The sequence below is a fragment of the Chelonus insularis genome, unplaced genomic scaffold (genome assembly GCF_013357705.1).
Source record: "Chelonus insularis isolate UGA/USDA-ARS -01 unplaced genomic scaffold, ASM1335770v1 contig_25_pilon, whole genome shotgun sequence".
Classification (NCBI taxonomy): domain Eukaryota; kingdom Metazoa; phylum Arthropoda; class Insecta; order Hymenoptera; family Braconidae; genus Chelonus; species Chelonus insularis.
Genome location: NW_023276451.1, coordinates 1,213,110 through 1,227,629, shown reverse-complemented (window position 1 = coordinate 1,227,629; position 14,520 = coordinate 1,213,110). Strand labels below are relative to the sequence as shown.

Genomic DNA, 14,520 nt, shown 5'->3' with positions numbered 1-14,520 from the left:
TTCTACTTAAAAAAAATCTAAAATTAATTCAAACCGGATAAAATATTTATTCACATGCTTTTAGGATTTAAAAAATGTACTAAAAAAGTCAAGTTTTTCAATGTTTCTATTAGGATCTAGAAAATAATTTTTTCCAGTATATTGTTGATCATATATATATATATGAGTAAGAGTAACAACGTTTGGAACCGGAACGAGCTTTCATATGTGGCATTACATAACGAGGAGGGCGACCCTTGCCAATAATTTTCCACTTCAAAGATTGCTGAAGTTCATGTGGGAGCTACAGAACGAGAAGGCATCGACCGTAATAAGAAGCCGCTGAGTAAGTAAAAACGAAAACTTTGCTTTTATACGGACTTTTCGAATAGCAACAAAGGAAGAGAAACACGTGTATGAGCTATCAAGCTCGTTTGTGGAGTAAATGTGGTGCTTGCTGGACCAAGACGCCCCTTGGCAGCAATACTACAATAAAAAATAGACCAGCAGATGAAGGCTTTTGCAGCTCTGTGCAAAAGCATAGAAGTCGTTTGGTCAGCCACATTTAGACATTAAATATAATTTAAAGATATTTTTAGCCAATTTAACACGGTAAATTGACAAAACTCATTTCATCTGTGCGAAATTGTACTTCATTTGTGGAGAAAAAAATTTTTTTTTATTAAAATCAGCACATGTTTAAGTTGCTATGCATAAATTGTCACACACTTCTACATCTTATCTTGTCGATCGATCGTAGATTTCGTATAACCCTCGTTGATTCATTCTCCCCTAAGCAAATTCAACTGACGATCTGAAATCCTTGAAAGCTTTTCTCACCACGCGTTTTTCGGACTTACTAGGCAAACAGCAGCACTTCGATTTCTCTTAGAAAAACAACGAGGATTTAAGGCAAGAGGAAAAGACCATAAAAGGCACTAAAAATGCAAGTAGAAGTCGTGGTAACAAATTCGTAGAGCCGGAAATTTTTCTTCTTTTTTTCCCTCAACATATCTTTATCATCTGAGTAATATTTTTATCTTGTTTTCTTTTTTTTTAATTTCTATCGCCTTCTTTGAAATAATGCTCACAAGAGAGACTGCTTCCATTTTTCTTTGCAAAAATACATTATAAAGTAAGTTTATCTTCTCACTTTCTATAACGTCGACAAGAAACGGGAAATCCATAATTCATTTATTCTTGAAGAAGCTTTATTGCCTCTTATTTTTTAGACATTTTTATTCGACATTTTATCCTTGAAAAACTTTTATTTCTATTTAAATTTAAACATTCATCCAACTTTAATGATAATGAATTATATTGAATTAGTTAAATGATTATTATTTTGACAAAAGTTTTACTACCTACTATTCAAAGTGTATAATAACAATAATTTCGGAATAAACTATCCTATTAGTTGTCGAAGTAATTTGCATGAGGAATATACAGGTTGCTAAGTTTCTTCGTGGTTGTTTTCATCATCGTCAATGACCGCAACACCCTTAAAAGCATTAGGGGATGCGACCCTTCATTTCTCATTCTCATTCGCTTTCAAAACAAGCACCACCAAATTAAAGTTGATGCATCAGCATTTTCACAGTTTTGGAAAATTATAACTATTAATAATTTCAACTCCCAAGGTGTAATTTTAAGAAAACTATGCGTATAGAAGTTAATAAGGGCGTGGAAGTTGTTCCAGTCTTTTAAAAGGTGACTTATTACCTGACTTTTTATTTTCTTTTTCTTTCTTACTTCCAAACTCACTTATTTCTCTTCCTCATTCAACTTTTCGTCATTTGAACGAACGTCACGTTCATATTCCCGATGGAGAAGAAGAGAGATGAGTGTGGATAAAACAAAAAAAAAGGTGAGAGAGACAAAAAAAAGGTTTATGCCAAACGTCTGTGCACGGGACGTTAGACAGATCCACCAAGCCAGTCAATATTTTGAGCTTCTCGACACGCCAGTTACCGTTTTTCCTGAATTCCGAGACACTGAGTCCTTTGGGAAGACGCAGGTAGAAACGAAAAAGAAGAGATGCTAGAAAACGAGGATAGTTCTCTCGGGATATCACCAGGATCCAAGTAGGACTAGCTAGAAAGCTTGTCAAGACGCTTCTTGTGTCTCGTAAACTTGGATTTTATTTTTTACGTACGAAATGGACATTCGATTCATTCCAACTGTGTACTTTTACACTTGTCCAATTTCATTAACTATCATATACTCATTCTTTATTTCTACTGTCTCCACATTTATCTCTTAAAACTACCTTTGTTATTTTTAGAAATAAATCAAACTGCAGTCTATTATAAATAAAAAAAACACTTGTAATTCCGTAATTAGAAATTTAAAAAGAAATTCCGTAACTGGAATGATTTAATTTATGCTTTACAATTCTCTGTATTCATTTTGCTTCAAATTTCGCACTACTGTGTTGAACAAATTGCATTTAGATTTTATTGTCATAACCAAAGCCCAGTTGAAAGTCAGTTTTGTTTGTCGAGACAGAACAAACAGAACGTAGTCGCGCGCTAGGGGTGTTATGCAAATAACTCAGAGGGAGCGAGCAATATGTAAAAGTGTTTGGTAGATTATTTCGCGTTGGTCCCTTTGGGGAATTGCTGCCAGTCTCGTGTCTACTTGCCACACCACGATTTAACCACCAAGAATAAACTTGCAGTCACACCAATATTCTAGGGTGGTCTCACAAGAATTAAACATTCCAATACCACCTAGACTACTGTCCACTTTCTCTTTTTTGAACATTGAATAACCTGATGGACCTTTTCGAAGGATCAGAGAATAAAATAAAATAGTGTCAACTATTTTATATAAAGCCCGCACTTGAGTGCTTTGCTTTGCTGGTATTGTATTGAAAAAATACAGCTGGTAAGTTTCTACACGAGGATTAGCATCGATTGTTGTACGCAAATCCAATCTCGATAAATTATTCCAGTGTCGCACTGGACGAAAAACTTTTCCCGTCGATCAACTGTACCCTGTAGCTTGATGTAGAGATGCAGAATCGCCAGTGGATCAGGATTTTTTTTAATGCAGAGAAATGTTCATATAGACTTTAGCGGTTGGTCGTATGTTATAAAAACGAAGCTTTTGGTACATACGCCCTGAGAGAACGACCGCAACTATACGTGAGGGCGCGTACGTGCAATGTTATACACTCCCTCGTACGTGCAAGCCGGCTCCCCTATCGTAACACATACCCCACCGCGAACGAACTTTCCAGAATATTTACTTTCACCGTATGCTTGCGCTCCGTTAATCCGAAATTGCAATCCCTGGCCATGAACGAATATAAGTATAGTTAGTTCAACCAAGGTGTATTGTGTATGTAAGAGTCGTGTGGACTTGCGATTAAATGTTATCTTTAATTATCTTAATTGAATTCATTCTCTAAAACGCTCTTTTGATTGTATGGATATTTATTCTGGTAAAATTGTGTAAAACACTTTCTTATATTAAATTTTACTCTTTAATTTTATTCAATGATTATGAAGGGTTTTTGTTAGAAAATTCCTTGACCTGAGAAAAATCTATTTTCATTTTTAGATATTTTCCTTTTTTTTTTTCTTTCAAAACATCCTAGCGTATATAATAAATTATGATCAAAATTAAATTCATTAGCTAACAAATTCCTATGCAGGAATTTTTTTTACATCCAAAGATGATTTTTTTTTTCTTTCAACTAAATAGAAAATATTGATATAATGTTTAGAGGAACATATTAATAACGATGTCTCATAAAAAAAAATATGAAAAATAAGTAGGATAAATTGAATGATTGCTAGATATTTTCTGTATAAAGAAATGACATAAAAAATGAAGTACAGTGCGCTTGGGGTTCGGTGATACGAGGTAGCATTAAACAAAAAATACCAAGTCTAGAGAAATTACCGGGTGGAACAAAGGCTGAGTAGAGTGATATATCATATAGGAAGGATAACGACAAGGGTAGTTCAATACAGTACACAAGTATACAAGGTACATATATGTATCATAACCTACACCACGCTAACAAGTAGGGTCTGTAGGATAAAGACAAGTCATAAAGAGGCGGAGAAAAAGTGTATAGTGCACATGGGGCTTAAATGAGCAATGACATTAGGCTTGCATGACCAATGGTATATCTGCGGATTCAGTCAGATGAAAGTAAAAGCGATGAGAGAGAGAGACAAGCTAGCAGACAAATTGCAATCTTTTTACGCAAGTGTGTGGGATATAGCTATTGAAATTTGTTACGGTAGTCTGCAGACGGGGGTCGTATCTACATCGTTGAGCGGGTTGAATCGCGCCTATAAATTATCACTGGTTAAACGACATCGGGATTGTAATTATTTAAATGTAGATCGTTTGAAGGGTTGGCAATGACGTGAGAAAGGACTCGATCCAGTAAGCTTTGTGAAGAACAGCTTTACTCTTTACTACACCGCGTATGTGTGGACTGCGTGGAGAAAAGAGTCAGAGAATCGTGAGGGAGAGAAAGAGTGAAAGAGCAGAAGAACAGAAAAAGAAGGTGGGAATAGAGATGAGTATATATAATACTAAACCGACTGGTGTGCTGTGAGTCACGAAATTTTTTATTCACTCGTCTACTTTCCGTTCATTTCCATAGCGATGAGAGGAAGTTTCGTTACATCCCTCTACTTTTTTAGTTTGTAAAAGGATATTCACGATGAAGGGATAAAAAGTACGCTTTCTCAGCGGTTTAATAAAAACTAATGCTTCGTTGGATAAACTTTTATCGCTATTAGATGAAGTGCATGGGCTATTAATCGTTCATGCTTCTTCCTTCATAATATTGCAACATAAACTTTCTCATTGAAAAATTGAATAACTGCTACGAATAATAATTTACATTTAAATCAATGTTATTTTATCATTTCAAAGTCTTGATAGTCGAATTGTAGTTCTGAGCAAAAAAAAAAGCATTTTACTTTTTCATTCTGAAATATAAGGAAATAAAATGTCCAGTATGATATATATTATTCTAACAAAATTTTCTACTTGAAAAATGTAGAATATAAATATTGTTACTAAATATTTCCAAATTATTTTAACGTATTATATGAAATAATGTAAGTACATTTAAATGATCTAATATCACTTTCTGGTAAATGAAACATCGTAAATTTCCATTGTCGTTTTATGATTTTTTTCCAGCTATTATATGCTTTTTTTAGATTTTATGATATGTAATAAAAAGAAACAGTTTTTCCAAAGTTAGTTCCACTGTAAAAACAATTAAGTAACTTTTTTGATTTTTTTTCTACGTTTTACTTTGAGATAGTAATTTATTTTATACATTCATTTATTTTATTATGCATTTAAACAAAGTATAGTAAAACATTCTATCCAAATGACTACCTATCCGGTCTTATTCAGTGACGCTATATGTATATCGTCGATACACGAAACAATGTAACGCCAGTTAGAGTCAAGGAAAGTCGAATCCCAAGCAAACTAAAGAGCTAAGCACTCACAGCCTTCCCATGAGGGTTTTCTTTCGTCTGCGAAGAAACTTTCTCCTCACATAAACCTTCTTTCTGCTTGCTACTCGACTCTCAAGTACATACTTGCCAACCTTTCATTCTTCAGGGGTGATAATCCAATGTTTCCAAAGACTCTGAATGATACAAATTGTTCAAAACGCGTCAGTTCATTGTGAACGAAAAAAAAAAATGAACACATCTGCTACGTCATAGGAGTATAACTATTTTTGTCAATAACATAAACCTGGAAAAAATAAAACAAATATTTGAGACTAAAAGTATTTTTACTCCAAAAAATATACTCCATCGTTACAATAGATTGGAGCATGTACAAAACTTGGTGGAATTTAAAAAGAAAAATTATTTAACATAATTATTGAATAATAATAAACAATTCAATTGTTATTCTTATTTATTACTATAATTTATATTGCAAAAAGCATCATCTTAATTATGATTCATGTATCCATTTAATATTCTTTTGTCGTGAACCAGGTATTACTCATTTGTACATTGCGATAGTCTCGAAACAAAGGTACATGAGATATAAAGACTTATGATTATGCTGAGAATTTTATATCTTTTTTATACTATACAGTCTGACATTTTATACGGAGCACCTACACGCATTTATGCTGACGTAATTTCATGGTATTTCCGCTGACACTCTGTTAAGAATATTTGTGTATACTTAGTCTCCGCTTTTAACTCTTTTCACAAGCTTCTTAACTTTGAATTAACCGATAATACAATGAATTATTAAATACATAATTTCTTATGTAAAATTAATGAAAAGATATTTTAGTATAGTGTTAATCAGTTCTCCGATATCCGGTAAAAACAGTCTCTTCATCACTATTCAATTTTTAGCCAAGTGAAAATAACGAAGAATTTTAAGCAGCTCAATTAAGATTTTATTTATTTTACTAAGGATAAGTCAGTAATTAAAAAAATAAATGAGCGTAAAAGATTTTCTCGAGTGTCTATGTGAGCTGAAATATGTGGATGTTTCAGCAACAAGGGTGTGTTAGAGAAGAGCAATAAAAATAACTATAACATAGAAGTAATTAATGATTGGGATATCAAGGATATATTTAGGTATTAGAGTAGCAGGTTACGAGCAATGTCATTTATTAAATTCGTCGTGGTGGATCTGAAAGAGAAACAATCCAATAACACGCCGGGAGAATATTTTGGTAGCTTGGATGAGGCGAACGAAATTTGCGATGTAAAGCAATAGTGTCGCGCTTTTATAGAAAAGGGGGTCAGTTTTTCGGTAACTGTAGCGTGAAAACGGGCAAGACCGTGGCGGATTTTCGACTGTCACGCCCAAATACTATCGCTTTGTATTCAGGTTCCTGTCGATCGACCCCTCAGCAATTTCGTTTACGTGGACCAATGCTCACAATAGTTTTCACAAAGAGATGAACGGGTCCGCCAATAAACCGAGGGTTACACGGAAAATCAGACTCGTGCGCAGGATTCTATCAAGAGGATGAGTGGATCAACCAATAAAAAGTACAACGACAGTGCGTCAACGTATTTTCTCTAGTATCACCAGCAGCGTTAAATCCATTTTACGCCTGCAACTAGAATGATAGAAGTTGGAATTTCATTTTATTTATTTCTTAAATTATCTCATCGAATCTTCCGTATCTCACGCGTCACAAGAGACGCGTTTATCATCTTAATTGAAACCTTACCCTCTACTCCTGTCACGTGCAGTATACTCATCAGCTATCGTCTCGATTTCTTGTCGATTCCAGCCACGCGTCCATACACCTGGTGCGTGTCGTTGAATTCCGTGACTTCCCTTGCTATTTCCGTTCATTACCAATTCCTTCCTTTTTTCCCGTAATGTCACTCGTATTGATTCTGTAATTGATTAAGATTTATATTCATCAAAGAAATAGTTTTTTTCTATTCCCCCCTGACTTCTATTCAAACTCGACTATAGTTTCGTAGTTGCAATGTATAAAGATCCGTTTCATATCAAATATTTCAAATTTTACATGGAAAATAAATTGAACAAGTTTTTTCATCGTTCAAAAATTCTATGAACATTTTAATGAGCGGAAAAGAGTTTTAGTTAAAATTTAAATATATAGGTCAAGATTAATTTGAATGAGATACACAAAATCAAAGTTTTCAATAGTTATGATACCAAGTTTGAAATTCATTCACGTATTCACAAATATGTTTTTCACATTTAAATATCCATATAGTTTTCTGTATGAAATTTTCAATCAGTTGTATAACATGGTTACATTGTAAAAAAATTTAATAATGGTTGGTAAATGATCTAATAATTATCAGACTCATAACAGATTGTTATTTACTTGTCAAAATTACCTTGTAATAAATAGTCTAACTCAAAATGCAATAATAGTACTAATAAAAAAAATTAGTTCTGGATTAGACATCTCTGATATATTTATACCATTAGTCTCGGTGAAGGCATTGCATTAGTATAACTAGTGTATCTTAGTGAGAACAATGGTCTGTCTGGTAGCGAGAAATCAAAGCCATCATATACAGAAATGAAACGCTGAGTGAAACGAGGGTGACGACTAGAGGGTGAAAAGTGAAAGTGGTGCTGAGTACATTCGACACATTTTATTTAGCTCTCGAACGCTTCATAGTCTATACTTTAAGCGTATAGACCCAACTCAGTGGTTGGTCTTCTCTGGTACATCAAGTACGCAAGCACTCAAACGATCTTTCTACTCTTTTTCAGTAGCTTAAACTCCACGTTAAACGTTTAAAAACTTCATGACCCACAAAAGCATTTAGGTTTTTCTAGGGTATCGCTTATGGTTAATGGTTGCTCCCTATCCTAACACCCGGGGGCACGAAAAAGTGCCGAAAGAGCACTCCTGTTGTGCCCTTGCTGAGAATAAAAAGAATAGAAATAAAAGATAGCCCACTGCTAACACCCTGGTAAATCCCCCTTTCATAACTGTACGTGTTTTTGCAATATTATTCTCAATTTACACCACTCTTTATGTACATGATGACATTTAACTATGACCATTGTTTAAACTCTTTCATTACATGTTTATTAAAATTTATTAATATACTCGTGTATATCCAGTAAACAATAAGATACTTTAATTTAAATTTTGATAAATGAAAAAAATTCCGTATTGTCAACAGCAAAATTTATGATTAAAATTAATTAGAGAGCAAGCGTATATTATTTACAAATAATGTCGTTATAAATACAATGACATAAAATTGCTGAATTTCATCATTAATTAAAAGATTTAAAAACAATGCGTACATTTTTTTTATGTTAATACAATACCAATTAAGTTTGAAATTAGAACATTTTTTCTCTTGCATCTGATTTTTGCATATCATGAATTTTTATATTACATGGTAAGAGTTGTATTACTGTGGAATAAAAATTACAACAAAAATCGAAATGAATGTATGGCAAACAAGAAATATGTTTCTACATCCATTAAAAAAGAGAGGAAAATATTGTAAAAGCACAGGAAGATGAGATTCATGGAAGTAAGATTAAGGTATTCATTTCATCCAAGTTTATGACACCCAATGTAGTATAATTAAGCTTTCTTATCTTGTATAAGAACAAAATACTACTCCTATCTTATACTATACACTTTCAGTTGAACATCCTCGTCATAATCCTTCTTACTCTTTGTGACTCTCTGGCTTTACACACCAACGTTCTATGAGATCTGACTATCCACCAACATTTGCATTACTTACATTTCTGCCCCTCTTACACTTGCATATCTCGAGAATAAGTCTCGTAGATGGAATTCTTCCAAAAAATCTAATGTACTTGAAAGCCCTACGAAAAATGAATTTTAGATTTAGAGTATAAAAAAATTTACGTGACACTCATAATAACTTTGATGATTATTATCTTTAGAATAATTTTTAAAAGACAAGCTATGAAACTACAGACTATTTTTTTAATTTAAAAAAAAGAAAAAGATAGAGCTGGTAGATTAAGGGAAAAAATTCATTAGTTAAGTTTTTTTTGTGAACTTTTAACAAAAATGTATTCTAAATTTATGATTGGGACATTTACACAAAAGTAAAACCACACATGGAATATATTTGAGTTTTATTCAGATAGTACATACATTCCTGTTGGAATTATCTGTTAAGCATACAAATACACCATTTTCCATAAAAGTAGCAGTATCTCATCCCCATTTCCGCTACTTACTGGTAAAGACGTTAGTTCATGGTAGCATGCTGGACCACACCATAAAAGTGAAAGTTAGCTAGACAAAAAAAACCAAGATGTTCACAATGAAGCTGTCATATCTTGATGGCGAGAACAATCAGGGAGTAGGAATTTTGAAGCCACTAAACCTAAAGACTCTCACGAAACTATTACGAGGACAGGTTCAAGGTCCCAAAAGATTTTTTATCTTGCCACTCTATTAGAGGTCCAGGCTCATAATTTTGCGTAAAGAGAAAGCTATGGAGCCTGCAGGCATACACATATAGAGTTGTACTACTTTATTCAACAATAATCTAGATTTATCTCTGATACAGTTGGAACTAAATTATTTTAAAGCAGTCATTATTATATTATATTTCAAACAAAAACCATTCTAATATGAATTCTAGCCTGTTAGTCAAAAAGTTTATCAAGTTATTGTATGCTATAATGCATTTAAACATGAAGTTATGTTGTTGCATGGCATTTTGAATGTGGTATTATTCGTATATACTTTATACTGTGTTATTGGATAAGAAGGTATACAACCTTCGCCACTTTTTTTTCTCATTTTTCACTTATACTTATATGACATATTACCTACCAGTTCTGAGAAACTTTATTTAACTTATTGTACTTGTTTTCTTATTGTATTTATTATTTATTGCAATGATTCACACTTTTCAATCAACGAGTGACACAGTTTTTGTTTTATTTATTGTTCAAAACAATTTCAACTGGAAAATATTTGATAAATATTTACCTATTTGTGATTATAATTAATAATGAGATGGAATTTCTTGATGAAGTTTCGAATGAAATGACATGTTGATAATGACATGTCATAAAGTGATTACTAGTAGCGTTAATTGATAAAAAGGTAGAGGAATATATTAGTAGTTGAAATAGTTATATAAATGTAACCAAATTGAGTTTCTGAACTCGGTCGTAATGCATATTCTGTGGCTGTAGTAAACTCTCGACCTGCTAACGTTTTCTCGTCTTACTTTAGTTTCTACTTTGATACCACCCATACGATGCAACCAGGGCTGACGTTTACTAACTCCCGCCAGCGGCGCATCACGTTTCCACGGAAGACCTCGATTAGATTCTTGGGGCGGCATCGTTTATTGCCACGAGACGCGCCGTCTGATTGATTGAGATGGAGGGTTTCTCCGCGTTGGGAAACACTTCTCGCCTTGAGACACGTGCTCTGTCTCTGGTCTTAGCAATCGATGAAATTGCAATCTTGACGATCAATGTATTTTGTGCGCGTCCGGCTGTTATCACACCCAACAGTATATCTATGTGCTTTCAGTCAGCTTTTATTCCAGTATTCACTCAATGAAACAGTTCATTACACTAAAGATAATCAATAATCAATCAGCATTTAATTACTTTTAATGAATGTTAACCAACACTACTTGAAAGCTTACGCTCATTCGGCTTTAATTTTCTTTTTGATTCATTATCATACTATTTTTGCACATGATATTACTCCTAATTAACAACGACGTCAAGTTCACTTGGTGCATTACCAACAACTGTTTATTCAGTATTTCAACTTGATGTAATGAATAGATTGTTTCATCAAAAATTACACTTCATCAAATGAGAAAATTAATTAAATGAAATAATTTGAATAATTCCTTCATTCTAAATTTATTCTCATGAAAAAATAAGAAATAGTTTTTGGTAATTACATATTTAATAAATTGTCTCATTTATTTTGAGTTGAACTTTTTTTTATGAATAAAAAGTTGATCCTTTTACCTTGTCTCGAGGATTTTTCAATTGATACAAAATCTGTTGATGGTCTATTTTATCTTCATAAATCAAGTGAGCTTTTTTTTTAGCTTTCCATATATACCCTTTATATTCTTATCATTTTTCTTAATGTATTAACAATAAGTCACACGTTTTGCTGTCGTCGCAAACTCCCTTTGGTATAATTTAGTAATATATTTAAACTTCTGTTGAATCTATATTCGCATCAATGGTAGCAATAAATCAAGTAACCATTTTCTTTCAACTCATGTATTATATTGCATATATAGAGTATTTGAGATTTTTATTAAAGCAAAAATGTCCTCTCTTACCATACTTATGCGTAGGGTACATTGAAACTCAATTACAATCACGTGGTAAACACGTGTGCCAGATAGAACAGGAGAATAGGGACTGGCGGAGCCATGCATATCATATATGGAACCAAGCTGTAGTGTGACTTGGAAAAAAAACTCGAAATGGTCTGACAGCTAAGAAGTAGTGAAGGTATTTTTTCTGTCGCGCCGCTCCCATCAAATAAATATAATCGAGGGAGCAGAAAAGAAAAACTCAGTGTCTCGAATCACCCTACTACGTATGTGCTCCCACAATGGCATGATTTTAGGCCGTAAAGGGAACCACGGCGCTGCGGGAGGGTGTGAATCGTGATAGATCCTGTGATCTTTGAAAATCGGCCTTTGGGGAGTGATATTATGTCAACATCAGTTTCTTAGATTTTGTTTTGGGAATTTTTAAATCCACTTGTCCTACAGAAAGATAAAGGTGATGAACAAAGAAAAATAAATATTTAATCGTAAAAAGAAAATACTTGAGCTAAAATAATATTTTCTTTTCTCTGCAATTTTCAACTGCTTTCTTCCTTGATTCTCATAAGAAATTTATCCAAGTTTTCAACTAAATATGATTTAATTGGAATTATTCTATTCTTTAAATCTGAATAAAATTGTTGACATTAGATTACGAGTACGAAATTATTCTATTTGATAATGACAATAATTCAAGTTTAATTATACATGTATAATTTATATCTATGTCTATAACTAGGTCATAGATTTGACTGATCTACTTTTGTGTCAAACGAGACCAAGTGGACGAAACCAGTATTTCAAGTTCGAATACTATTTGCAAATGATCTCTTTTTTTGCTAAAGAAAGTTAGAGAGAAGAAAAAAAAAAGATAAAGAAAAAAAAGTGAGTTTAGTTTAGTTAATTGAGTTGCAAAAAAGTCATTGTGTACGGTAGATAAAAAGTAAAAAGACTGAAAAATGAATAGACGGATTCCATTATTAAATTTGCAACGACGAAGCAATACATTCCGTAGCAAAAATCTGGAGAAAGCACGCGCTCAAGCTAGGAAGAACGGATCGTCCCAATTTCATTAAATTCACATCCCATTTAGCCTTTTCACAGATCGGCGGAAGCCACAATTTCTCACCCAGGGACACAAGAGAGGCTCAATTCGGGAGGGGTTTCCATCTCCCTGGGTTTACGTGCCGCTACGAAAGGGGTTGATTTCTCGAGGGGGAGAAGGGTTAGTACATGAGAGAGAAAAGAATGTTCCTTGGATGAGAGCAGGAATGACGCGTGCAGGGTAGCTAGACAGCTGAAGCGTGTAGGGTGTGCTAGAGAAAGCGGAAGAGGACGAGCAGAGTGGCACTGGGTGATGGAAGGGACGAGGAAGGGTCTTAGTCGAACGTATAGTAGTACGACTATGTGGTGAGTGAGCCATGGAGTAAGAGAGAGAGGGGGCGACGACCGAGTGATGCCTGGTGGGGGAACCTCGGTGGAAACTAGTCGAGTCCCGGCCTCAGGTCGTGTCGGGTTGTTCAGTTTTCAGGCGAGTGCCGTAGAGTGTTGTTGGATTGTATGACGAACGCTCGTGATATTTGTTTTTCGCGACAAAGTTTATTTACTTCAATTGCGAAATTTTTTCGCTCGTGTTATTGACATTTAATAACAACTACTGTACAATACAATAAATAATTTCGGTAGTTACATTAAATATCAAGTAAAATTACGTGGAATATTGAATTCTCTGTGGACCACTCTGAAATTTCCTGTCCTAGTTTCCACGAGGGGTGTTGCGGCATTCACTGCATTTTGCTCTCTCGCGACAGTCGATAAACGACGCTCTTGTTTTCTCATCCTGGGAATTCATTTGGCTGCGAACACATTTTGTTTAAAGTTTCTTTTTATTGTACTGTTCTACATCAAAGTGATAGAACGCGTGTGATTTAAGCAAATGTTTCAAACAGATCTGAGGGGATTTTTTTAATCTGTCAAGAAATGTTTAAATAATTTAACATCAAGCCAATTAAAACGTGAAAATAGTATTAGTGATAGTGTGTTGTGTGTATACTTTTTAGTGAATTCATTATTTACAATAGTGAAAATAATTATCATTGTAAGGAAAAATCGACAAAGATTTACTCCAAAACGATAACGTACTGAAGGTTTCGTTAACTCTGGGATCATTAACACACGCGGCAACTTGAAAGCGTCTCATCAAGAAAGTGGTAAGTTTTTGTCGATACTAACAGGGATAAAAAGGGCAAAGTAAATGTCAGTATCACTCCAACTCTATGCGTGTGACATCAGTTACGAAGAAATTCTTAGGCCGGTTTTTTTCGTCAATACATACGTGACACACACGATGTTTGAAAATGTCTTTCACTTAGGATGCGTAATATCATTTGGATAAAAGATTTAGTCACTCTTCCAGGATACCATAATAATACAATATCTTATTCTTGAATCTCCGCAATATTCTTGATGTTTTTTCCATACATACGATATAGGTTGTATAAATGTGTGATTGTCTTGGCCCTTCTAACTGTCTTGAAATAAATCAAAGCCAATATTCTTTCTGGAGTCAGTGAGCTGAAAACTTGAATGCATCAATGCTTTTACCAATAATGAAGTTGACATTTATGTATACACAAACATCTGGTCACGAAATAAATTGTGTGCAATTCGTGGAAATTTTTCCATTAAAGTAAATTACTATTGAGTGTATTAAACGATAACATTTTAACATAAT

At 33.8% G+C, this 14,520-nt stretch overlaps 1 protein-coding gene across 2 annotated transcripts in view; it reads left to right on the top strand.

The window, feature by feature from the left end:
* Positions 1-178: 178 nt before the first annotated feature.
* Positions 179-14,520, top strand: part of olf413 (DBH like monooxygenase olf413) — a 102,315-nt gene continuing 87,973 nt past the window's right edge. The window contains exon 1 of one of the 2 annotated variants that reach the window (XM_035079827.1): positions 179-325. The gene's annotated coding sequence lies outside the window, so the exon portion shown is untranslated. Of the gene's footprint in view, positions 326-13,194; positions 13,997-14,520 lie in introns of those variants that run through there. The other variant, XM_035079828.1, reaches the window with a different exon arrangement.